The 27,962-nt window shown below is 40.6% G+C and overlaps 1 protein-coding gene across 1 annotated transcript in view; it reads right to left on the bottom strand.

Annotated features, from left to right (window-relative positions):
• The window catches only part of LOC142210757 (CMP-N-acetylneuraminate-beta-galactosamide-alpha-2,3-sialyltransferase 4-like), a 121,382-nt gene extending 94,679 nt beyond the window's left edge, over positions 1-26,703 (bottom strand). The window contains exons 1-2 of the mRNA XM_075280156.1: positions 26,485-26,703; positions 9,850-10,231 (exon numbers count right to left, since the gene is read on the bottom strand). The gene's annotated coding sequence lies outside the window, so the exon portion shown is untranslated. The remainder of the gene's footprint in view (positions 1-9,849; positions 10,232-26,484) is intronic.
• Between the last annotated feature and the right edge of the window lie 1,259 nt (positions 26,704-27,962).

Raw genomic sequence — 27,962 nt, 5'->3', positions numbered from 1 at the left:
AGGTTCTGGATCAACAAAAACCCGTGTGAACTTACCCTAACCATGACATAAAAATCATTCTTAATTTTGCAAAGAACGGATGCTGGGCTTTGTATTATAGGAACAGAAGCGCAGGTTTGGACAGAAGCGCGTGTAACATCTGGCTGCAAGCATATGACGAATGTTAATTGTCGGGGCCTTACTCCCATAAAAATAGCTTAATTCTTACTAATGCTGTTGATAAGTTTATGGTGTAAAATTATATTGTACAGTCACAAAATGCACCAAATTCATCACAGTGGAGAACATTCTATGATAGATTTGGGGCATTTTGCAAAAAGTTAGATATTCTTCTATTTTCAGGAGCTCTTAGGCCCAGTTCACATCTGCACATTGGTTTCAGTTCAGGGAGTCCGCTTGGGGACTCCCTGAACAGAAACCTAATCCACATAAAAAAAGCAGTTACCTTAGGAAACCTGCAGATCCCACAGACTATAATAGGGTCCACGTGGTTTCCGCTCAGTTTCTACACAAAAAATGCGGCACTTTTTTATCCACATTTTTCATGAGAAGAGGGGAACAAAATAACCCCGAACGCAGATGTGAAATGAGCCTTAGTTCGTCTGATTTAGACCATTACTATGAGCAAAGAACTGGCATGCATCACTACGAAATCTGTCTCAAGACTCAACAAAATCACGCTCCCTTGTCTAGACACTTTAGACAAATTTATCGTTGAGTTGAACTACGAAGGAGACACTTTTTCTAAACAGATTATGGTCAAAACGTAGGTGCAGTTAAAAATATTCTGGTGCAAGGGTCTTAGTAAATGTGCCTAAAGTCTATGCATTACAGGGGTATCTCCTTTTCAAAGAATATGCCATAAATGACCAAAGTATGGGAATCCCATCTATCTTAAGAACAGAAGTTCCCCTGACATACATGTAAAGTTGGGGCCCCACTTTGCGAAAATGCCACGACAGCATAAAACAGTGTTTTACAGTACCTGCAAAGTAGATGGGACTCTGGCAAATCCCATCCATACATTGCAAAAAAATATCCATAGCAGAAATGTTACGTTTTTTTTAAATCGCAGCATGTCAATTATACCTATGGAAACGCTGGCATTTTCTGTATAGTTATAATAGGGATAGAAAGTTCACAGAGAAAAGCTCTGCAGACTTAGGGTGCATTCACACTGAGTAAACGCTAGCTTATTCTGAACGTAAAACACGTTCAGAATAAGCGGCGTCTAAAGCAGCTCCATTCATTTCTATGGGAGCGGGGATACGAGCGCTCCCCATAGAAATGAATGGGCTGCTTCTTTCACTCCGTGCAGTCCCATTGAAGTGAATGGGGAGTGCCGGCGTGTACACTCCGGCATGAGCAGAGCTTGCCGTATACGCCGGCACTCCCCATTCACTGATTAAAAGCTACAGGAAGCGACTAGAGGCTGTTATCTTTGCAAAAGGAGAATCTACTAAATATTAATGTCACTTTTCTGTTGAGGTGCCCATACTTTTGCATCGGTCAAATTTTGGTTTAATGCATATTGCACATTTTCTGTTAGTACAATAAACCTCATTTCAATCCTGAAATATTACTGTGTCCATCAGTTATTAGATATATCAAACTGAAATGGCTGCTGCAAATACCAAAATATTTAGAACTAAAAATGATTAAGATTAATAGGGGTGCCCAAACTTTTTCATAGGACTGTATATGTACACACATATGTATATATATATATATATATATATATATATATATATATATATATATCCCTATCACTGGGTGATCAGATGAGTGTCTTTTGCCGCAGGTTTAGCTGCAGAACCCACTACAAGATCAGGCAAGGCATTTATTTTTCAGTGTTCTTTTTCGATCTCTGCCTCCCTTTTACCGTATATACTTGAGTATAAGCCGAATTTTTCAACACAGTTTTTGTGCTGAAAAAGCCCCCTCGGCTTATACTCGAGTCAGCAAAAAATTTTTTTTACTGCACCCAAAAACTCCGACCATTTTAATTTTTGAAATTTTCCAGTACCTGCTGCATTCCCCTCCCCCCCTCAGCTTATACTCGAGTCAATAAGTTTTCCCAGTTTTTTGTGGTAAAATTAGGGGCCTTGGCTTATATTCGGGTCGGCTTATACTCGAGTATATACGGTAAATAGGAGACATACAGGACTCGGTTGCTGAGGAAGAAGTTTGACTGTTAAAGGACCTGTAGGAGATCTAGGGCACGCAACCATAATCTGATCCAGTCTACAAGTTCATGCAAGGTCATGCGGTTGCTTTGGTTATGTTGTGCTCTTCATACCACATTCCTTATCACAGTCATCCAATGACTTATGCTCTGACACTGTGTTCATCTCTCCATCAGAGTTTCCACTGGAGACTCCGCCTGAGAATCTGCACTGAGGACTCTTTTCCTCCGCTAGTTTCAGTTTTATAACAATGGACCCCATTATAGTCTATGGGGTCCATTGGACTTTGTGTGTTAACTCTGTTTTAGCGGTGCAGTTTTTCTGATGGACCTGAACAATGGAGAGGTGAACCTAGCGTAATACTGTTTATAAGAGTACATTCACACAGTGCAGTTGGGGTGCAGTTAAAGCATGCAACTTTGGATTTTACAGGTGAAAAAAAGATGTTTTATCTGTAAAACTGAGATCGTACACCTCAAATCACAACAAAACGCATGTCATTTTTTCCAATGCAGTTTTGATACATCCTACTGCAATGTGTGAATGCCCCTCATGCAAATATTACCAGATTCCCGTTCACATTGTCAGCATGCTCTAAGCACAGCTCACTTAGCTATTGTCAGTCTACCACCAAAATAATAAGGGGTTGGAATCTCTGAAACCAAAACCAATAGATTAGCGACAATCATTGCAACATCTTCCTGTAATTGTGGCCCAAACATATTTTTAGCAGTTGCCTTTTGCTTTTAGTCATAAACATAACATTTGCCATAATTGATACTTGACAGAACGTTGTATAGATCAATATGAATAAAAGCTAGTGATTTCTTCATGAATCACTATCCTAATAAGATGAGGAAATGGGATCGAGCACAAGTGTCTGTATATATTCTAACAATGAATTTTATATCATACTACAAACATCAAAACTCTTCACTCTGCCACCTACAGGCACCCCTGATAACTGCAGTGAATGGGTAAGCCTGACAATCTTGCACTGTTAGGGTGCATGCACACTGAGTAACGCCGGGCGTGTATCACAGCCGTACACGCCGGCATTACAGCAGACTGCCGAACACTCTCCATTCACTTCAATGGGAGCGCTCGTAACATCGGCGTTTACGAGCGCTCCCATTGAAGTGAATGGGAAGTGTTCGGCAGCCCTGCTGTAACGCCGGCGTGTACGGCTCTCATACACGCCCGGCGTTACGTAGTGTGCATGCACCCTTAGGTTGCTTTCACACGGAGTAACGCTCCGTTCATTTTGACACGTAAACACGTGTCAGAGTGAGCGCTGTAAAACAGAATCCAATTGACTTCAATGGATGCCGTCTTACACGTGCTACAAATTGAAATCAATGGCTTAAAAAGCCTCCCATTGATTTCAATGAGAGTTACTCCGTGTGAAAGCAGCCTTACTTGCAATAGGGTGGTTGGGGTAAATCGCTTCCTGCCATGAACCGCACCCCTTTATAATATATACACACAGAATTGACCCTTGTAAATACTGTTTCTATATATAAAAGATAATGTAAGGTATGTTGCTCAGTATACTCTGCTGTGGAGCAGAACATTAATTCCATGGAAATGAAACCCTTATATAACGTGTGGTTTACCGTATTGTGACCACAACTATGGATGGCGCAGTGATGACCATGATGAGGCTGGAGATATAGCATATCTCTGCTAGCCTTTGCTATGTAGTCCTTGGTCCCTGTAGGTGCACCTGGCTACATCCTTTTTAGAACTCTGGATAAATCTTATTTTCTGTTTTTCATTTGCAGACAGGAGCATCATTCTTCCGCTTACAGCTGCTCCTGGTATGATTTCACCCGCAGTGATGAAAGCTGGCATTATGACATTTATTTCAGGCAGTGAAAGTGCAGACAGTTTGGAAAGTCTCTGTCAGTATCACTTCCTAACATGGGCTTTGGTTAGATACAAAATACAGGAATTCTTCAAGGGCGTTGTGTTACGCCAGGCGTGCTGTGTGTGGGAGACAGACAGTGCTGGCATCCTTCTGCCATACGATCATGTTACAAGGCTATGGCAGTGCAAATGTGTATGCAAAAGCAGAGAGACCGCACAACAGTACAATGTGAAACAAAGCTATCAAGGTGTGACTGAAAAGTGTAGATTTTCAACTTCAGCGTGAGGCCCCACATAGTGGAAAAGCTGCTTTTTTGTTGCGGATTTTGCTGCGTTTTTTTTGTGCCAAAGCCAAGAATGGCTTCAATAGGAGTGGGAAATATATTGGAAGTTCTTATACTTATCCCCCCCTGCTAAATTCACTCCATACTTTGGCTCATAAAACACAGCAAGATCTGCAACAACAAAAAAGCTGCTTTTTCGTAACATGAGCCTAAGGCTGAGACACCCCTCCATTGCAGAAACTCTGCTTTTAGGTTGCAGATTTTGTTGTGTTTTTTTGAGTCAAAGCCAAGAATAGGTGAGATCGCACCTTGTAAAAACGCCACATTTTACAGTACCTGCAAAGTAAGTGGGATACTGGATAATCCCACTTACACATTGCAGAAAAAAAAGGCTACATGAGGCTGCGGTTTCAAAAACGCAGTATGTCAATTATACCTACGGAAATATTGATGTTTTCCGTATAGGTATAATAGAAGCAGAAAAACGCTTTGCAAATTTATGATGACAATCTGTTGTCTTGATCTGTTGTCAATGGATATGACCATGAATGCAGAGACTTTCTATGGTCTGGGAGTTGTCAGAAACCCAGCCATGATTTCCTTAGTGTGGCCAGGTGATCTTCTCATGTATGTTGTGTTTCTGCCAGATACATTGGCAAAAAAAAAAGTAACTAATGGCTGGATGTTTAAGGGAGCCTTCACACGGAGTTACACTCCGCTCATTCTGAACGTAAAACTCGTTCAGAATGAACACGTAAAAACCAGATCCCATTGCTTTCTATGGGTGCCAGCATACGCGCGCTACCCATTGAAATCAATGGGAGGCTTTTTTACCTACCTAGCTTTCTAAAATCTGTCTGTCTCTTTATATAATCCCAGACAGATTCAATGATTTTGAGATCAGGGCTCTGTGGCGGTCATATCATCACTTTCAGGATTCTTCTATAACATTGGTTGTATGTTTGGGGTTGTTGTCCTTCTGCCGAGTAAATTTGGAGCCAACCAGACTCTACCTTGATGGTACTTGACGGATAAGTATCCGCCTGAATTTCTCAGGATGAATCCTGACCAAATCCCCAACTCAATCTCCTGAAATGCAGCCTCATACTTTACCATGATTCACTGTTGCTGCAGACACTTCTTATTATACCACTCTCCAGCCCTCCGGCAAACAAACTGCTTTTGTTGGAGAGGCCTTAATAATACAGGCAACGAACCCAAAGATACGGCCAATGTCCTTAAGAACTCTATTCAACGCAATGAAGAAAAAATGAGAATGCAAAGACAGCACGGCCATATCATGTATTGATGTGATTTAGGTTTTTATTCCTTCACTTTGCATTTTGTTAACTGAGAATAGAAACAAGTAACACTTTGACTTTGGAAAGCATTCTTACTGTGTAGCATTTATTTGTATACCTACTTAAAAGTAATGAATGGCTGTGTGACTTCCTTTTTTAAGGGATGTCAAAAGAAGCATTCATTTCAATGTCAGTGAATGGGGGATATTCAAATGACTCTTATTTTTGTCTTATTTTTGGCCATTTTTACAGATCCCGCCATAGAAATGTATGAGGGATCTGTGAGGACGGGTGCCCCTTGGGTATAAGACAGCAGTGAAAAATTGATGTTTTTCACGGCTATTTTGCACCTCTTTTATGTGAATCTAGCCTTAGCTTTCTTTTAAGCTTTCTAAAGTGTCTTGGTACAGTCTGATACAAAAGGTGTAAGGTCAAATTCCAAATCAGTCACCAGAAGACAAGCGTACATGCAGTTTCTGGAGAAGTCTATAGATTAAGAAGGGGCCTGGAACACTATAAAAGCTGAGAATATGCTATGCCAGACAAACCACTGACCAGACGTCTGATAGGTTCTCATCATCTGTGATTTGTATGTACAGTATACCTTAGGGTGTCACCTAGATGACACTGGGTTCACCCGAGGATTGACACAAGTTTGATTATATTCTTATTTATTGTCTTGTATGTGCTTACTTATGTTCGATCTTTTGATTAAAATCATCAGATGTGTAGCATTCTGGATTTTCAATATCATTAGAATATCATTACAACCAGGGGTGAACCTGGGCTTTCTGCCGCCTGAAGCGGACGTCAGAAAGCCTGAGGGGGCGGGGTTCACAAGAAAGGGGCGTGGCCGGGCGGAAGGGGCAGGGCCGAGTGGAAAGGGGGCGGGGCAGAGCAGAGCGAGCGGCGTTCGCAGGCAGAGAGCAGGCAGGGAGAGGACCTGCTCTCTGCCTGGGTGTGAGGGGCGGCTGCTGGAGCAGCGCTGCGTCCAGCAGGGCCACCCCAATACACCGCTCGCTTCCCGTGTCGGGCTGCAGACACGGTGACACTAAGCCAGTCCAGGACAGCTTGTCCTGGACTGGCTTAGGTCAGCAAAAATGCCGCCCTCCCGAGGCCCTGGCATAGCGCCACCTGAAGTGGCCGCTTCAGGTCGCCTCATGGGAGGTGCGGCAATGATTAGAACCCACAGTAATACAAAGCACATCCAACCATGCCTTTATGGACCTGCTTTGTATCCTGGGACACAGTCATGCTGGAACAGAAAAGGGCATTAACCAAACTTTTACCCCAAAGATGGAAGAATACAATTGTTCAAAATGACTTACAAAAGCATTAGGATTTCCACTGATTCCAGCACAGTTGGAATTATCTCTCTAGCCCCCACCATTACCGAGCAACAAGCACAGTTTGTCTTGATGTCTGTTGTACTATTTAAGCTCTGTAATGTCAGGCGAAGGTATGATTCAGAGTTCCAATCCGAGGCAGCCAGGGTCAGAGCTCAGAATCACACCCTTGTCTGACACCGCCCTCCTGACAGAGACTAAATAGTATATCAGGCACCAAAACTAACAGCATTCATTCCTCAGGAATGATACCTTTTTTAATGGCTAACTTCAAAAAAATTTTGATGACATATCGAGCTTTCGAGACTCTATAGAGGTCTCTTCATCAGAATGGTATAACACAATTTCTGAAGTTAGGCATATATATATATATATATATATATATATATATATATATATAGGAATGGAATGTTAGATGCAAAATAGATGGAAGACAGTACAGTATATATATATATATATATATATATATATATATATATATATATATATGCTCGATATGTCATCAAAAAAATTTTTAAGTTAGCCATTAAAAAAGGTATCAACTACTGAGTACTTCTCTCAAAAAATTTCTTTCATTTCATATCCACTGGCTACCACGGTACAAAGACATTTTTTCTTCCTCAGGAATGGTGAAGGATAGAGGAAAAATTCCAAAATTAGTGGAGAATCAACTATTATATGATGTAAAAGGATGGATATGTTTGAAGTGGTGAAAGTTCCTGACTATTGGTGATGGTGGGGGAGGGGTTGTATTTTAAATTGAAAGTAAATCCTAATATTATAAATATGAACGTTTGTGTGTTTGCGTGTTTGGACAATACGCCCATTATATGGCTTCCCAGCGAGCTGCTGAGATTCCGGAACAATCACGGGCACAGACCGAGGAACGAGTTCAGCAGCAGGCCAGCTTGACAGCTGTCGAAACGCTGGAGCAGAAGAATCATCAACACCAACACCAGGCTCATTACATGGCGTCCCAGTGAACTGCTGAGATGCCGGAACAATCATAGGCACGGTGTGAGGAACAAGTTCAGCAGCAGGTAATGCCGGAACAGGCAAGCCATCGACTGCAGCAATTTGCTGAATATAGGCGGATCAACGACGCCAACATCACTCCGACGAAGCCGAGGGCAGAGGCTAGTCTTTCATATAGGAAGCAAATCACATGTTAAATTGGTTCTCTGTTAAAGGAGTTATCCAGTTTCTAATATTAATGGCCTATCCTTAGGATAGGTCATCAATACTAGATCTGTGACAGTCCAACACCTGGGACCCCGCAGATTATCTGCTCCAGGATAACATGGTTCCCGGTACTCTTTACGCACTCTCCATATGATTGGTAGCAGTAGGTTTTGGTACTGCACATTAACCATTTCACTGCCAAAGACGTAGCTCTACGTCCTCCCAGGGTGTCACTTGCCTAGCCGAGGACATAGCTGCTACGTCCTTATTTCTAATGCCCATATCTCTGGTCTTGTTTGGGCTATGAAGATAATTTTAGATTCATTGTAAAGACGAGAATCTATTCTTTAAATTGATATCAAGTTCTTAACGTTAACCCTTACTGTGCCAAAGCAATTCACTGTTGAATACACTATTGGGGATCGAGATCTCATTGAAGATCTCAATTCTTGAGAGTGTTTTTAACAGCAATTTGCTAAAAATTTATAAAGGCTATTATGAAGTTCTTGGTATCATTTTAAAGATGATATTCTAATCTTTAAAATGAACCTAAAATTATCTTCATAGGCCAAACGAGTCCTGAGATACAGGACTTTAAAGTGTCCCTGCCATCCTGTCTCGGGAAGCATTAGTGAAACAGGAAGGGGGGAGGAGGAGGAGCGTGCACAGAGACAGAGAAGCATTTTCTCTGTCTTTGTGCACAACCTGTATGTGACCCCAGGAGGGAGGAAAAAGGGATTCAGTCCCTATTTTCCCCCTCCTGTCAATCAGAGCGCATACTGTACTTTTGCTGTCTGATTGTCACATACAGGTATAATGTAATTCCCCCCTGAGGTTTACTAGTGGGCTATTATTTTGTTATACCCCCTGAACATAACCAGACATTTACCATTGTCCAGGTTGCAGCGCCAAAAAAAAAAAGTCGCACCAAACACTTACATAACATATACACAAAACATGAATAAAGTTTATATTTCACCCAATCCCTGTCCTGTCCATACCTGAGCTTTCTAGCGTAAAATACGCCTCTAGCAATGTCCTCGGGCAGAGCAGACTGCATATGCCCACAGGCCACGAGAAAATGGCCGCTACATACTGTGTAAGAGGCCATTTTCTTGTGACCTGTGGGCATGCGCAGTCTACTCTGCCCGAGGCCTAGAAGTCTGAAACCTACACAGGAAGAAGACGGGTGAAGAAGATGAAGCGGCGCTGAAGAGTTCTCTTGCAGCATTGGGGACGCCCCAGTGCTGCGAGAGAATTCATTTGCATACTGACAAAAACCGGAATTCCTATGGAACGGCGCCGTGGAGAAGACAATGAAAGGTAGGAGACGAATAGCCTTTCTAAAGGCTAATCCTTCGTGTTACTCAGAAAAAAATGTGTTTGAAAGATAGGATCCCTTTAATTGTAAGGATAGGCCATACGTATTAAAAACTGGATATACCCTTTAAATATCTGAATTATAATTGTTCTTTGTAGTTGTTTTTCTATCTCTGGAAGATCAAGTGTATCCATGCATTACACAGATAATGTGCTGTAAGGAAAGTGATAACTTACTGCTTGTTCCTCCACATATTAGAACTCATCATGGGGGGTCCCGGCACCAAGGCACACCTTATTGTCGAAGTATAACAACTTCCCAAAGGGAAGAATCCCTTCAATAATTCAGAGCAGAAATTACCTTATTTGGTTTCTTATGGAGAGAAGTTCCTGGGGTTCAGGCCCAAGATGAAGAAGAGGTTTCAGAGAATAGCACCTTTGTTCTTTCATTGACATGTGATGAATGAAGTTTGACTGTAGCTTGACCCAGTGTTATAAATATGTTAATGGACTGTGGTTATGAAGCTGTGATAGTTCCAGGGTCCGGGTTACAGACAGTGCAGGCCTTAACTGGAGACATAAGTTCCACCAGTACAAAGTGAAGCAATGGCTTACAGGGTCCAGTACAGACTCTTGTTAAGTGGTTACAAAGTCCAGGTTCTAGGTATTCTAGAAAGTTCCATCCTATCCAGAAAAAGTTGCATTTGAAAATGTTTTCATATTCGGTCCCACCATCTATATACCTGATGAAGAGATGGTAAATTAATAGAAATAATACAAGATAACATACATAGCAATATAAACATTTGATGTGTATTGTCATGACCACTGATCAAAGGTAACTTGAAGCCAGCTGTACAGAGGCTTGTTCTGTTCGGAAAATGTGGTCAGTATATCGGCCATATTTCCAAGTCTGAGTCTGAATATGTAGGGAGTACATTCAAATTGTACTTATACTTGGCTATATGGGGTCCGCAGGTTTCTGCAGGTAACCACTTTTTAAGCGAATTGGGTTCCTGTTTTTCGGAAACCAACCATACCAGAAGAATTGAAACGCCAATGCTAGTGTGACCCTAGCATAAGGCATGCGGATTCATATTGGGCTGAACCAACACTAACACTGGTTATATTATTATACATACTAGGCTTTATTATAGTAGCTATACAGTGGCTTACAAAAGTATTCATACCCCTTGAACTGTTTCACATTTTGCCATCTTACAACCACAAACTTAAATGTATTTTATTGAGATTTGCAGTGATAGACCAACGCAAAGTAGCACAGAATTGTGAAGTGGAAGAAAAATGATGATATGGTTTTCAGAATTTTAATCAAATGTCATGTCTTGGTAGGTTTGTGGTTGTAGAATACTTTTTCCATTTTTGGATGATGGACTGTACAGTGCTCCTTGGGATGCTCAAAACTTGGGATATGTTTTTATAACCTAACCCTGCTATAAACTTCTCCACAACTTTATCTCTGACCTGTCTGGTGAGTTCCCTGGTCTGCATGATGCTGTTTGTTCACTAGTGTTCTCTAACAAACCACTGAGGCCTTCACAGAACAGGTGTATTTATACTGAGACTAAATTACACACAGCTGGACTCTATTAACTAATTAAGTGATTTCTGAAGGCAGTTGTGTGCACTGGATTTTATTTAGGGGTATCAGAGTACAGGGGGCTGAATAATTTTGCACACCACACTTTTCTAATATTTTATTTTATTAAAATTTTGAAAACCATGTATCATTTTTGTTCTACTACACAATTATCTGCTACTTTGTGTTGGTCTATCACTTAAAATACATTATACGCAGCGTAACGCGGTCTGTATACGAGGCGTTATACGCTGCGTATACGCGCTGCGTATACGCCGCGTGAACACACTCAAACCAATGAAATATATTGCAATTAACTTTACGGCCGTAAAAATACCAAAGAAATCCATTGCAGTCTATGGACAGTGATTTTACGCCTGTATTTTTACAAGCCCGGCGTTACTCCGTGTGAAGGCTCCCTAAGTTTGTGGTTGTAAGGTGACAAAATGTGAAAGTATTATAGTAGTTATATTCATGTATCATAGGAGCAGTATTATAGTGGTTATATTCTTGTACATAGGAGCAGTATTATAGTAGTTATATTTTTGTACATAGGAGCAGTATTATAGTAGTGATATTCTTGTACATAGGAGCAGTATTATAGTAGTGATATTCTTGTACCTAGGAGGTAGTATTATAGTAGTTATATTCTTGTACATAGGGGCAGTATTATAGTAGTGATATTCTTGTACATAGGAGCAGTATTATAGTAGTTATATTCTTGAACATAGGAGTAGTATTATAGTACTTATATTCTGTACATAGGAGCAGTATTATAGTAGTTATATTCTGTACATAGGAGCAGTATTATAGTAGTTATATTCTGTACATAGGAGCAGTATTATAGTAGTTATATTCTGTACATAGGAGCAGTATTATAGTAGTGATATTCTTGTACATAGGAGCAGTATTATAGTAGTGATATTCTTGTACATAGGAGCAGTATCAGGTGTCAGTATGGAGACTAACAGATAACTGAATACTGATAACTATTTTTAGCACACTCCTGCTGAATCTCCCCCACTCTACTGCGAGCTATTAACATATACCGTTTTTTAAGACGGAAATGACTAATTCTAATTCTTCTTTTACTACCAACAGCAGAAACTCAACTTCCATGCAGGATGAATTAGCTCTTCAGTTCACTGTACACCACAAGATTTGTTCCATTTAGAAAAATATGCTCTATAAACTTCTCCATAATCTGCTGCAGATTACAGATAATTAGATTCATATTCTGCACATTCAGTAAGAAATATTTAAAGGGAAATTTCATTTTGCTTTAGTTGTCCTGCACTGATCTCATGGTTTTCTATATTTCTGCTTGCCATCATTCTTTGTTACTTCCAATGGATAAAAATCAGTCCATGAGCATGTGATGGACACACAGGTGCACAGCTTGTTACAAAACAGAGCTCTGCTTATTGTGCTATGCCATCATGTGATGGACCAAACACAGGAACCATGTTCCACTGCCTCATGTAAAAAAGTGGTGATCCTGGACAACCCCTTACTGGTGTAATTCCTGATAAAAAGAACTGTCACTATAGTGCAGAGGGGTCTCTAATTCCTCTGATGTCTCTTTGCCACGAGGAGCTCTCCTCTTCTCGGCCTATAGAATTTTATTGTACAGATTTGATCATTGACAGAAGAAGGCAAATTAACAAAGAAAAAGGCAAAAATGTTATTATAGAGTTTGCTAGCCTCAGCTGTACTATAGATTTATTGGGGTGGGGGGGGGGGGTTAATTATGCTTTAACTGTCACCTATACTCTTTGAGGTACACTCATTAATCTAATTCTATATATTTGAATTTAATACAATAATGCTCCTATAAAAAAATTTTGGTATACCGTATATACTCGAGTATAAACCGACCCGAATATAAGCCGAGCCCCTAATTTTACCACAAAAAACTGGGAAAACTTGTTGACTCGAGTATAAGCCTAGGGGGGAAATGCAGCAGCTACTGGAAAATTTCAAAAATTCAAATGGTAGGAGTTTTTGGGTGCAGTAGTTGCTGGGGAAGGGGAGGGGGAGTTTTGGTTGTCTGTCTGCCCCTTCCCTGAGCTTGAGAACTGTTTTTTTTTCCCCCCACTCGGAATTCACCCTGGCTGAATACAGGGTATCTACAGTGCTCCTATTAACCCCTTCCTGACGGAACAGGAGCACTGCAGATACCCTATATTCAGTAGAGCAGGAACTTTCACACACAGGGTCAACTAATGTGTATGTGTTTCGCAGTAATTTTCTACTTTTATATGTATTCTAGGGAAAGGAGGGATTTACAACTTTTATTTACTTTATTTTTTGTTATATTTTTTAAAGCTTCTTTTTTTCCCCACTATTTTATGGGAGACTCTATACATTACTATTGCAGCTGGTCATAGACACCACCCACACACACACACACTCCCCCACAAAAAAGGATTTTTTTTTATTTAGTCGAGTATAAGCCAAGGGGGGCTTTTTCAGCACAAAAACTGTGCTGAAAAATTTGGCATATACTCAAGTATATACAGTACTTAAAATAATTTGAAATTACTTTTGTGGTAATTTTAGCGATAACGTTATTATGTAATGTTGCATTTCATTTCTTGGCCACTAGAGGTCAGCACAACAGGAATACAATTTATGGCTTAAGCCCCATATTGCGGAAATGCAGCTTTTTTTGTTGCAGATTTTGCTGCTGTTTTTTGAGCCAAAACCAAGAGTGGATTATGCAGAAGGGAGAAATATAAGAACTTCTTATATATTTCTCATTCCTTTTGTAGTCATTCTTGGCTTTGGATAAAATAAACACAGCAAAATCTGCAACAATAAAAAAAATGTGGTCTGAATGGGCATTTGGGGGTAATTTTTTGTTTTTTCCCTTGTAAACTGTAAGCCTAAGTCGTACCATCCCACATATACATTTCCTTTCAGCTGCAGCCAGTTTTGTCCTAAAGATGTGGAGATATTTGTTTTGTTTTTTGTTTTATGTTGTTGTGACAGTGTATTTATTTTATTTTTCAGGTTATGTAGCCATATAAGGGTTTGTTTTTGCAGGATGAGATAAACTTTTTATTGATACAATTTTGGAGCGCCTATAATTAGACTAAGGGTTCGTTCACATCTGCTTTTGTATTCTGTCCGTGGAGAGTCTGCATGGAGACCCCCTGAATGGAATACAAACGCAATTGCAAGCGCTGTGCTGTAAAAGCAACCAGACCCCATAGACTATAATGGGGTCCATGTGCTTGCCACGCAGTGCCCGCACAAATGATTCGGATGATACGTAAAATATTTATCAAATATGGCAAACATTTTCGCAGGAAAAAATATCAAAATGACCAAATTAACTTTTCCTTTTTTTTTTCTTTTTTTACCAGCCATGTATTTGGATCCTTGAATATTATTGGGAAATTGGCCTATTCCACCTCGGCCCTCATCTCATGAACAGATCGCTTCTTAGAGCAAAGTAGTAGTAGTAGTAATAACAGCAGCAGCAGCATATACTTGCCAACTCTCTCAGAAGGCCAGGAGGCTCCCGAAATAAGGAGTGATCTCAGAACATCTGGCATATCTCCTGAGACTATCAGTATGCTCCTCCATCAGCCAGGCTCTCTATTATCTTATACATGGTGTGGGCATATTATGTGCCAGGCACATCACAAAAAGGGACAAGCTTGGCACATTTTTGTGCTAACATCACAAAAAGGGAAAGTTTATCCCTGAAGTGCTCCATTGTTGGCATTGTATGGTTGTTGCTGCCCGCTTCTTGTTACAACATAGTAAACTGCCACCTCTTCTCCTTTCCCCTGCACCAAGCTTGTTTTCATAGTGTGCTCTCTCCTTCTCCTCCATAGTTATAGCTGTCTGCTTCTTGTAAGTACAGTAAGGTCCTGTTCAGATGTTGAAAAATGAAGAGGAGTTTGAGGTTGAACTCCTCTTCATTTTCTGGCCCTGACACGCCCCGTGGCAGAATGCTTTCCGATGCTGATCAGGCCAAATCAACAAGGAGTCTTGAGCCGTATAACCCAGACCTCAGACCACTACCAAGCAGATACTGGTGGCCTATCATAGTATGAATAGAGATGAGCGAGTACTATTCGAAACGGCCGTTTCGAATAGTACGCACCCATAGGAATGAATGGAAGTGGCCATTCATTCCTATGAGTGCGTGCTATTCGAAACTGGAGTTTAACAATAGCTCTTTACTGTCAGAATGGTGTTTCTGACAGTCAGTCGGGAAGGCCCCCTCCTCACAGCAGCGTCTATAGCGCTGTACTGAGAGAGGGGGAGTTTCTTACCGCCCAGTGATGACACTGTTCCTCACAGTACAGCGCAATAGGCGCTACTGTGAGGAAGGGTGTCCCTGACTGACTGTCAGAATCGCCTTTCTGACAGTGAAGAGCTACGGTACCAGCACCGATAGATCTTCACCGGGGGCACAGAACGTGAAAGCCCCAGGAGGTGAAAGGTCCTCTTTAAGATTACTTGAAAATCGTGCTGTTCCACATAATAATAATCTAGTGATAATGTACCACCGAATTACGTAATCTGTGACAAAACAGCAATCCTCATCTGTCCAGTGATCAAACACATATAACTCTACACTATTGCTGCTGTGGAGGGACAAAGCCTTATTATCTTCCCTTACTGTGCGAAGTCTAGCCATGGAAACCAACTCCATCAGAGAGAAAAACAGGAAAATCCAGAACAAAAGAAGGAAAATTGTTATTAGTCTTGGGAAGCAATGAAGGAAAACTCAAGGATATGCATAAACCAAACATTGATTAGAAAAAAATGCAGGCAAATAACCCAAGAAAGAATACTGTCAATGTATGAAATAAACTACTTGTGTAGTTCTGCTAATGCAGCCTGCGGTATAAAGAATGGGGGGATGGGGCATTTTGGATGTCATAGCTACTAGCAGGAGTCTCTATATATTTGCACATATAATTATAGTTTATCCTCTAATTTAAGGATCTCCGACCTATAACTGTCCAGCTGTTGTCGTACTGAGTTCTATGCCCTGACAGATGTATGCTGGGAGAAATAGAATTTCTATTCCCTAGCAGTAGTCATGACAAGCAGAGTGAAACTGACATTCTGGAGATGGACCTATATATTCACAAGGCTCATGAGATAGCAGGGCACCCCTCCAGATTTCAGGGAGTCCGCTGCAGAGGGCAGGTATCTTCTCCTTTTACTGCGCGGTTGTCCTTTAATAGTCAGTTCCAAGCACACAGATCAGTGCTGGCAGCCTCACTGGTCCCTCCCTGTGTCATGTCATCCAGATGTGAATGATGTCAACTCCAGATCTGCAGCCACCACACACTGTGCTGGAGTCAACCAAGGAGAGCGGAGACTGTGCAAGGAACAGCTCCAGCTGCTTCAACGTGCTGTTGGTGCTATCCCAGTGCAAAAAGAGACATGACTGATCATAGCAGGGGATTGTGCAACAGTCCAGCAAACATGTTTAAAGCAGGGGTGCAAGGCTGGTCCACAGAAAGAAAACCCAATCCAGACTGCACCACACCACCTGAACACATAGACCCAATACCTACTAGTGGCCTGACTAGCACTAAAGTGATATCAAGTCCTTCCAGACTGTCAATCTGATGTAATAGTACAGAACTCCATATGTAAACACTCTTACAATAGAGAGGTCAACAGTGTGACTACTTTTATCAATAATGTTATAAGGTGATAGAACCAACTATAGATTTTGAGTTTTCGTTTAAGTAGGAGCCAGATATTTATCTAGTGAAGCTTGGATAGGAGGGTTGCTATTTCCTATGGCATTTTGATGGTGCATTAGGTGTCTATTTGTATCCTACTGAGTATTGACATGTAATTGTCTAGTGCACTTTCCTGGAGCTGTGTTTTGTCTGCCATTGATGCCATATTATTATACTCTGGTTTCTGGATGGCGAATTGCTTGGCTACATTGTTCACTACACGAGTCATGACTACACTGTATGGAGGGTGTTATGGGAATCTGTGGGGCACTTATACTGTGACTGATCATACAGTATAGGGCTCCACAGTGTGACTGCTCTTATAAAAGAGGACTCAGTGTGACTACCCTTAATGTAGAGGGCTTTATAGTGTAAGTGCCCTCGTATTAGAGAACTCCATAAGGTGACAGTTTTTACACTTGAGGGATCCATAGTGTAATTGACCTTACAGTAGAGAGTTCCATAGTGTGACTGCTCTTACAGTACAGGACTCCACAGTGTGACTGCTCTTCCAGTACAGGACTCCACAGTGTGACTGCTCTTACAGTAGACAGCTTCATAGTGTGATTGCTCTTACAGTAGAGAGCTTCATAGTGTGATTGCTTTTACAGTAGAGAGACCCATAGTGTGGCTGCTCTTACAGTAGAGAGCTCCATAGTGTGACTGCTCTTACAGTTGATAGCTCCATAGTGTGATTGCTCTTACAGTACAGGACTCCACAGTGTGATTGCTCTTACAGTACAGAGCTTCATAGTGTGATTGCTTTTACAGTAGAGAGACCCATAGTGTGGCTGCTCTTACAGTAGAGAGCTCCATAGTGTGACTGCTCTTACAGTTGATAGCTCCATAGTGTGATTGCTCTTACAGTACAGGACTCCACAGTGTGATTGCTCTTACAGTACAGAGCTCCATAGTGTGACTGCTCTTACAGTAGAGAGCTCCATAGTGTGATTGCTCTTACAGTAGAGAGCTTCATAGTGTGATTGCTCTTACAGTAGAGAGCTCCATAGTGTGATTGCTCTTACAGTAGAGAGCTCCATAGTGTGACTGCTCGTACAGTAGAGAGCTTCAGAGTGTGACTGCACTTACAGTACAAAAGTTCATATCACAGATGCTGTCAGAGAACAAAGCTCTGTGATAAGTCTCTCCTTCCAGTAGACTAACGCTAGGTTCACACCTGTGTTTGGGTTTCTGTTTGTGGGGTCTGCTTGGGTTCCATTTGTGGGGTCCACTTAAAAAAGCAGTTACCTGCGAAAATTTGCTGACATCATAGACCATTATGAAGACTGCTTGATTTCTGCCCAAAGAAGGAGAAAAAAGTGGATTCGGAGACAGAAATCACAAACAATGGGGGGCCACACGGTGGCTCAGTGGTTAGCACTGCAGCCCTGCAGCGCTGGAGTCCTGGTGTTCAAATCCCGCCAAGGGCAGAAAACCATCTGCAAGGAGTTTGTATGTTCTCCCCGTGTTTGCATGGATTTCCATCCCATATTCCAAAGACATAATGATAGGGAAAAATGTACATTGTGAGCTGTATGTGGGGCTCACAATCTACGTTTAAAAAAAAAAAAAAAAAAAGCAAGTGTGAACCTAGCCTTAGTGGATATACCCTTGCTTTATACCTGTATATACAGGTTTGGAAGAATCTCATGTGATCTCCATATCAGGAGAGGAGTTACATTAAGCAAATCTCTCTGTAGTCCATATGCCATCAGCAGACTCTAGGACACTATTTCTCAACCATATCAACCAAAGTACCCCCTGGTAAGAAAAAGGAGACATTGTTAGGGGGCCCTGTAATACTTTGCTTGGGGCCCCCAAATGCCATGGCCGCACATGAGAATAAGGTAATCACTGTCAATATTGGTGATATACGATCAATTCAACTGAATCTCAGTTTTCCCCAGAAATAAGAAGTGCCAAAAATGTCAGCAGCCCAACATCCCTATTAATATATGTCGTCTTTTTAGCCATGTATATGGGCTTATATTTCCCGTCTACCAGGAAGCTGGGCTTGTTATTACCGTATTCAATACTCTGTGTCTATTTTGGATTTCTGTCTGAACCCCGTCCAGAATCTACAAAGAAAACAGAATAAAGATTCCTCTGAATGCGTGAATCAGCCACCATCGAGCCTTTTATACAACATGAAAGACGTTTCCAGCTATAAAACTTTCCAAAGTCAAAGGATTAAAAAGCCTATGTGATACGCATGGCAGCTGCACAGCAGGTATGAGTGGCAGCCAGATCAGGACAACGCCCGGCCAGCAACCTGCCAGGATGTGAGCAAAAACCAGCAAAATATGAAATCATCTGTTTACATTCTCCAAGGGAGAGAAAGTGTCAGAAAGCAAAACTTTCCTGATTACAAGATAGGAACAGAAATCCAGAAACCATTTGCTGGTTTCACAATTCTCATCACACTGTCCAAGCCACAGATACAGATACTGCTCCCCAGCCAGAAGCTTTCTATAACTACAACTCCCAGCATGTCCTCTTACCAAACCAAATTTACAATCATACAGACTTAATCAGCTGAGGGTTTGTTACACTTATATCCAGTCTAGACAATCCTCTGTGAGCTAAACAAATGGCTTTCAGTCTCTACCAGAAAATGGAACCCATTGAAGTCAATAAGAGGCTTTTTTTTTTCAACGCTGAAATTCCACACCAAATTCCTCACCATTTTCCTCCATGTGAATGGACCCTACAGTAAAAAAAAAGCTTTCTTCCATCATGTTCTTTAACTTTTCTGATAGAAAAAAAAAGTCCTGCATCCAGGACTTTTTCTTACATGGCAAAAATAAACAAACAAGATAGAAGACATCATCGTCATGTTGTTTACATTAGAGTCAATGGGAATGGACACAGAGAATGGAGGTTCTGTCTGTGTCCGTTACGCTCAGATCACACCTGCTTTGGGGTTTCTATGCTTTGGAAAAATGGAAGCCCAATCCACTTCAAAAGCAGTTACCCGCTAAACCTGCGGACCCCTTACAATATAATGGAGTCCGCCAGGTTTCTGCCCAAAAAATGCATCCCCCATATTTCAAGGAGAATGGGGGACGGAATCTCCAAACAGTCATTGAGTGCAGATGTGAACCTAGCCTTACACAGTTAATGAGGGTTATTCATCATCTGCCCCTTTACTTTTCGCAGTTGCGCCTTTTTTTACACTGATTTTACTGAGGTGTTTATTTATGATGTCGGCGCACCTCCTTGTTACATGTACATGTTGAACAATGATGCTCCTTTTTAGACCATGTACACATTGCCCCCAAAAAGACCACGTCCCTTTTCTTGCCAAAAAGCAAAAGTGGTGAAGGCGGCATCATAGCATGAAAAAAAGGCATAAATACTTCATAAATGAAGAACAGCACAGAAAAAGACCTCAAAAAGTTGCAATTTACAGTAAAAAAGGAGCAAGTAGCTTAATAAATGTGCTCCATTGTCTGTTGGTGTCATCCTATGACAGATGACAGCAACTAGTGTTAATAGCGACAGTGCGAACATAGCCTAAGGACAGAGTAGTCTGGGCATTGGTGCTTGTAGTGTTGTAGTGAGGATGCAGGTCTTCTGGAATAACTCCACTATGAGATGGTTACTCTTGTAGATCAGAACACTTTATTCCATGCTCCATCATGGCTCCCTGTCTAACAATTCCTCCCCCTAAGCTCAGCTCCTCCTCCATTACTACCTCACTGTTGCTAGGCAGACAAAGCAGAATAAGTAAGCAGAACAGAACATACAGAACATACTTATAACAACATCACAGTGCTTAACAATGTTTATCTTCTGTTACATCTCCAACTTCCATCATGTAAAACTATTTAATTGTTTGGGTTTTTTGGCATAGCCATGTGAGAACTTATTCTTTGCATATTGAGTTGCCCTTTCAATTGGCACCATTTTGGGGTACATATAATGTTTTGAATAGCTTTAACTAACATTTTAGGGGTCCAAAAAGAGAAAAACACATTCAAGCAATAGGGCCGCAGTTAGAAATATATATGTGGGAATAATCTGTATCAATCAAACACAGTGAAGCAAAGTAAAAATATTTCTGAAGCCATCTAAAACCATCTGCTTTCTATCTCAGGACTGTGGAGATAAGGTAAGGGCAGTGAGCGCTGATCTCAGCACTATATTAATGGCTGCAATGGGTCAGGTAAACACAGGCAGCTGATAAATGGCAACTCCAGCCAGAACGCAGGGAAGTGCAGCATAGCAGAAAAAAGTGCTATGAGATTCAGCTGGGAATTGTCCATGGATATCAATGGAACATCAACTACATTAAGTACTGCTCCACTCCGAGAGATGGCTGCTAATGGTGGCTGTTAAACTGCCCACAGTGGCAGTCACCCATCCTACCTCATGTAGACATCTGCATTATTACACAGATTATGCTCCTCTCTACAACTTGTCTTCAAATGCTGTGTCAGTACTTACTACAGTCCTAAAATTCTATTCATATTCCAGGATAAACAATGGAATAGGGCACTGCCAAAGGTGAAACAAGTAGCCATGGGTCCACATAGCAAAATGTGTAACTCCACTCTACCATGACCATCTTAAGCAGCAAGTTCAGAATATAAAATGGGTATGATCATTTTGGTCTCCTTTATACACAAGGATAACGCACAGTGATTTTACGGTACAGATAACGCAGACAGTGATGTCACAGTACTGGGGTAATAAACATAGTGATGTCACAGTATATGAATAATAAATACAGACAGTGATGTCATAGTGAAGATGGGGCCCTATTAGAGGAACAATACAGGTTGGCCTGACTTTGCACCTAGATGTCATCTCATCCGCCCAATGTGTCTAACTATATAAAGGTAAACTGGGTACCCAGTCTATTATACTGATGGATAGCCTGGCGGAGAAGCTGTACGAAGAGCATCTATATGAATTACAATGTACTGTGCCATGTCAGGGTGTGCAGGCAGATATACCAGTGGCCTAAGAATATAAAGTGCTCAGACTTTTAAGAAGTTATATAATGGGGCAGTTACAGTCTGATATAGTCGGTTTCCTGTAGAAAAGTAAAAACTTCCTGTTCAGATAAGTGCAAAGCATCGGTTAAAGGTACAGGAACTCAATATTCAGAAGCCTGAAGACCCAACAATAAGACACAAGCAGAATAAACATGGAATGTAATATCTGAGATGGGGGGAGACTAAGCACAACTAAATGTGAACCCCATAACTAATGTCATTATGTGTACACTCAGCATCAATGTGTCATGATGGCAATAATGACAGGTTGTCAGAAATAGATGTAGTATAAGGTACGGACATCGAATATACAATGTATATATATATTGCTATTATACTTACAGGGGCAGGGCTGTGATAACCTTTTAATCTTAATATAGAGGCAGGTTGTCAGTAACAGATGTAGTATAAGATACGTGAATCTAATGGACATCTAATCACAATGTAATTATATCACTATCATAATAAATTCAGTGATGTCACTTCTAGGGGTCACTTCTAGGGGTCAGGGCTGTGATAACCTCTTAGTCATAATATAGAGGCAGGTTGTCAGTAACAGATGTAGTATAAGATATGTGAATCTAATGGACATCTAAACATAATGTAATTATATCACTATTATAATAAATTCAGTGATGTCACTTCTAGGGGTCACTTCTAGGGGTCAGGGCTGTGATAACCTCTTAGTCATAATATAGAGGCAGGTTGTCAGTAACAGATGTAGTATAAGATATGTGAATCTAATGGACATCTAATCACAATGTAATTATATCACTATCATAATAAATTCAGTGATGTCACTTCTAGGGGTCACTTCTAGGGGTCAGGGCTGTGATAACCTCTTAGTCATAATATAGAGGCAGGTTGTCAGTAACAGATGTAGTATAAGATATGTGAATCTAATGGACATCTAAACATAATGAAATTATATCACTATTATAATAAATTCAGTGATGTCACTTCTAGGGGTCACTTCTAGTGGTCAGGGCTGTGCCAACCTCTTAGTCATACTATAAAGGCAGGTTGTCAGTAACAGATATAGTATAAGATACGTGAATCTAATGGCTATCTAATCATAATGAAATTATATCACTATTATAATAAATTCAGTGAGGTCACTTTTAGGGGTCACTTCTAGGGGTCAAGGCTGTGATAACCTTTTAATCATAATATAGAGGCAGGTTGTCAGTAACAGATGTAGTATAAGATACGTGAATCTAATGGACATCTAATTATAATGTAATTATATCACTATTATAATAAATTCAGTGATGTCACTTCTAGGGGTCACTTCTAGGGGTCAAGGCTGTGATAACCTTTTAATCATAATATAGAGGCAGGTTGTCAGTAACAGATGTAGTATAAGATACGTGAATCTAATGGACATCTAATTATAATGTAATTATATCACTATTATAATAAATTCAGTGATGTCACTTCTAGGGGTCACTTCTAGGGGTCAAGGCTGTGATAACCTTTTAATCATAATATAGAGGCAGGTTGTCAGTAACAGATGTAGTATAAGATACGTGAATCTAATGGACATCTAATTATAATGTAATTATATCACTATTATAATAAATTCAGTGATGTCACTTCTAGGGGTCACTTCTAGGGGTCAGGGCTGTGACAACCTCTTAGTCATAATATAGAGGCAGGAAGTCAGTAAAAGATGTAGTATAAGATGTGTCAATCTGATGGACATCTAAACATAATGTGATTATATCACTATTATAATAAATTCACTGATGTTACTTCTAGGGGTCAGGGCTGTGACATCCTCTTAGTCATACTTAGTTTTGGAGATTGTGGCATATCCATACCACGGTTTTTACCACAAAGTGGGCATGGGATTCACTAGAGTCCTATCCACATTGCACTTACTGATTTTTCACACGGTGTTTCCGCTGTGGGCAAATCGCAGTGTTTCCAGCCCGTGGGGCCCCGGCCTTAGTTATAATATAGAGGCAGATTGCCAGTAAATGATGGAATAGCTGCTACTGTAGTATATGGTGAGCATGGCTAGTATATAGCTACTATAATATTCAGTGAAATCTATAACAGGGAGTAAGGCTGAGGTTTGTGTATGAATCATAGCCAGATGTATTATTTGTGTTTTTTTTCCATTAAATCTTTATAGGTTTAGTATCGTACGCTCCTGCAATTGATCTTAAAATTCCTATCACAATGGTATGGAACGTCTGTGAGATTCCATAGGTCTTTGCTCCTTAATATATATCATATAAATCATTGATTTTACATCAATGGCCATGTGATGGTTTTACATTATGTCATAAGACTTGTAACTATAATCTGTGAAGCAGATACTTTAATAAACGTTTACTGAACTATAAATCTTTATATGTATATAACATTTTTATAACTGACAAAAGGCCATAACCCATAAACTATGCTGCTTGCTGGATCACCAGGCAGGAAAGAATCATTCACACAACACAACTAATACTCTTCCACTACACTCAAGCTAGGTCCACACTTGTAGTAGGGTCTTCGTCATTTGGGTCCACCAGTGGATCCAAACAACAGAGAGCCCGTCCACTAAAACAGCGGAGAGAAAAGCCCTGTGGGCATGTGAATCTAGCCTCAGACTGGTTTCTGTGTCTTAACAGAGTATGTAGATGTTTGCAACTGACGCTAAGTTCACATTAGCAATCGGGTCTCTGTCGTTTGGGTCTGCATGGCAACCCAAAAGACGAAGAGCCTGTGCCCTTAAAAAACGGTTACCTCAAGATTATAATGGGGTCTGCCGGGTTTCCACCAGTTTTATAATGAAACTAATTTTAAGCAAAATCTGCCTCGGGGTAAGTTCATATGGGGTTTTTTGGTCCAGAAAATTGGGTAGCACTGCCCTGCACCAGCATCCAGTCGCGCACTCCGCTCTGAATTAGGCCTAGTCGGGAGGAGGGAGTGTCTACAGGCTGCATAGAGAAATGGAGCGTTTTATGTTGTAGATTTTGCTGCGGTTTTTTTAGCCAAAGTCAGGTGTGGATTTAACAGAAAGGAAACATCTAAGAGCTTCTTTTATATTTCCCATTCCTTTTAAAGCCACTCCTGATTTTGGCTCAAAAAAAAAAAAAAACACAACAAAATCTGCCACAAAAACGACTGCATATCCCCAATGTGGGGCCTTAGCCTAAGGTTGAAGCCCCATGATGTGAAAACGCAGTTCTTTACAGTACCTGTAAAGAGGGTGAGATTCTCTGCCTAATCCTATTAATATTATAAATGTGAAAGTTTGTGAGTTTGGATGATTGTGTGTTTGGATGTTCGGATGTTTGGATGTTTGTTCCTCAATCACGCAAAACCCGCTCGACCAATTTGGCTGAAAGTTTCCACAAACATAGCTAATACACCCGAATGCGCAATAGGCTACTTTTCGTCACAATAGCGCACATACGTTTGTGCCAGGACCCCCACAAAACCCAAACTCACACCACCATCTCTGCAATCTCACACACTTTGGACCATAGCAAGCCACAAAATTCATATTGCCCTCTACAGCCTAGCCCCTAGCTCCACACAATCACATATACATATAGTTTACCACTTTACCCCTCACCTTAACGATACTCCAAGAGGCTCTCTTTAACGCTCCGGAGCAGCCATGTTTCCCGACCCCCACCGCTCTGACAATGCACGACACCGCCCACCCATGTCAATACCCCTAGGCGGTCTAATAAATGTAAAAAAAAAAGTTTAAAAAAAAGTAAAAAAAATATAAAAACAAATAAAAAGGATTAAAAATTCAAATCCCCCCCCTAGAACACATATAAAAGTAGTTAAAAACTGTGAAACACATACATGTTAGGTATCGCCGCGTCCAAAATCGCCCGCTCTACAAAGCTATACAAATATTTTTCCTGTTCGGTAAACACAGTAGCGGGAAAAATGGTCAAAAGTGCCAAACCGCCGTTTTTTCACTGTTTTGATTCTGATAAAAATTTGAATAAAAAGTGATCAAAGCAATAACATTTCCCGAAAATGGTAGAACTACAAAGTACACCCGGTCCCGCAAAAAAAGACGCCCTATACATCCCCATACACGCACGTATAAAAAAGTTACGGCTGTCGGAATATGGCGACTTTTCAAAAAAAAAAAAATTTTTAACACAGTTTTGAATTTTTTTAAGGGGTCAAAATGTAAATAAAACCATATAAATTTGGTATCCCCAGCATCGTAACGAAACACAGAATATAGGGGACATGTCATTTTGGTTGCACAGTGAACGCCGTAAAACCAAAGCCCGTAAGAAAGTCGCAGAACTGCATTTTTTCTTCAAATCCACCCCATTCAGAATTTTTTCCCTGCTTCCCAGTACATTATATAAAATAAATAATGGTGGCATCATGATGAAAAATTTGTCCCAGGAAAAATTACGACCTCATATGACTCTGGGAGCGGAGAAATAAAAAAGTTATGGGCTTTAGAAGGAGGGGAGTCAAAAACGAAAGACAAAAATCAAAAAAATGCCATCGGCGGCAAAGGGTTAACTTCAAATACTTCTGTCCCAAAGTCACTATGTAAAGTTTCTCACAACACCGTATATATAGCAGCTGAAATACAAATTAACTTCAACACAAAAGTCTCACGTATTCTCTGAATTATAGCAAAAACAAGATACAAAGTTACATTTCATATCCCATACCTTATACACACTACGAAAACCTTACCCGCGCCTGTATATACCCACTTCTACAATCACCGCAGACGAAGTCGCGGGTACCAGCTAGTCCCATCCATACAGTGCAAAAAAAAAAAAATCTGCAGCGGAAAATCTGCGTTTTCAAAAACAAGTCAGCAGAGGAAAACACTACAAAAATGCAGTGAAAATCGTTACAGAACATGATGCGTTTCCACATTTCTCTCCGCAATGTTTTTTTGCTGTGTCTCGCTACGTGGGGCCTTAGCAATTAAAACTTAAAAAAATAAATTTTTCAATGAATCTCCAGCATTCCTCGACCACTGCTCCATTCCAAACAGGGGATGAAAGCCCCCCTTGCTACTCATCAGCGGGGTCCTGATGACAAATCAATGTAATTTAATAGGATCCATGACAAGACAGATCACAAGAAATCCAGCATGCCTCCTTCAAAAATAAAAGCCAAAAAAACAGTGTGAATGGAGTTAAACAAAAATGTCCCTAGTAAGCCCAATAAGAGGAGGTGCGGGAGGAGGATTGCTGGTGCAATGCTTGTTTTTGCTGATTATGTAAGGCAGGTACTTTATGCTGACTGCTAAGGCTATCTCTGTGGCACACACATGACAACGCGTTCGCAATGGTTTTATAGATTACAACCCACAACAGAACCATGACAAGGCTACATTCACATAGAGAGGATGGAAAACTTAAAATAGAATATAGGACAAAACTAAGCAACAATGCAGTAGTATGCACGTTCTATGGAGGTTTTTGGTAAGAAGCTTAAAACTGATAATGTGACGTATAACACAACTTGATATAAGTACAGCACCTGACCAATGAATCCCCCAGTGACCGACATAAACCATTAAAATGAATCTCTAATTGTCCCTTAGGAGTGAACCATTACACTACTTACTGCATTCATAGGAGTGAAATATTCCCATCAGTTTCAACTCCAAGATGTTGGGAGTTGTAGTGTTACCATGAACAAGTGCATTTCTAATGGATACAAATCTTTACCCACTGCAGTTTAAGAAATGGTTAAGATAAGAGTACAGATCCTGTAACAATAATCCTATGTTGGAGGTTAAAGCTCCTGTAGACATCCTTGTCTACGTCATGGCACAAACCATGAAATCCAATCTGATATTTAAATTTTTTTATTGATAAAAGTGTTGAAGTCTCAGATGAACGCGTTTCTGGTCTCAAAGGCCTCTTTTTCAACATACTGAGATATACAAATACGAACATATACTTTCAGACAGCATTATGTCGCAAGCCTGGGGAATGACCTGGCCGTGGACGCTGGCAGTATGACTATCGTTACACAATTACCCAAGGTGAGCGCCCTCTTTGGCCACTGCTATTGATTTGTCGTACTAACCCTATGTGTGCCTACTTGGTCTGTTTTCACTATGACTTAATGTCTGTCGTTCCTGTCACACAAAGTTGTCAGGAAATGAGTTGCTTTACAGAGAATC

Source organism: Leptodactylus fuscus, chromosome 6 (assembly GCF_031893055.1).
Source record: "Leptodactylus fuscus isolate aLepFus1 chromosome 6, aLepFus1.hap2, whole genome shotgun sequence".
Lineage (NCBI taxonomy): Eukaryota > Metazoa > Chordata > Amphibia > Anura > Leptodactylidae > Leptodactylus > Leptodactylus fuscus.
Note: the sequence above shows the minus strand (reverse complement) of the source record. Positions and strands in the feature narration are given on the sequence as shown.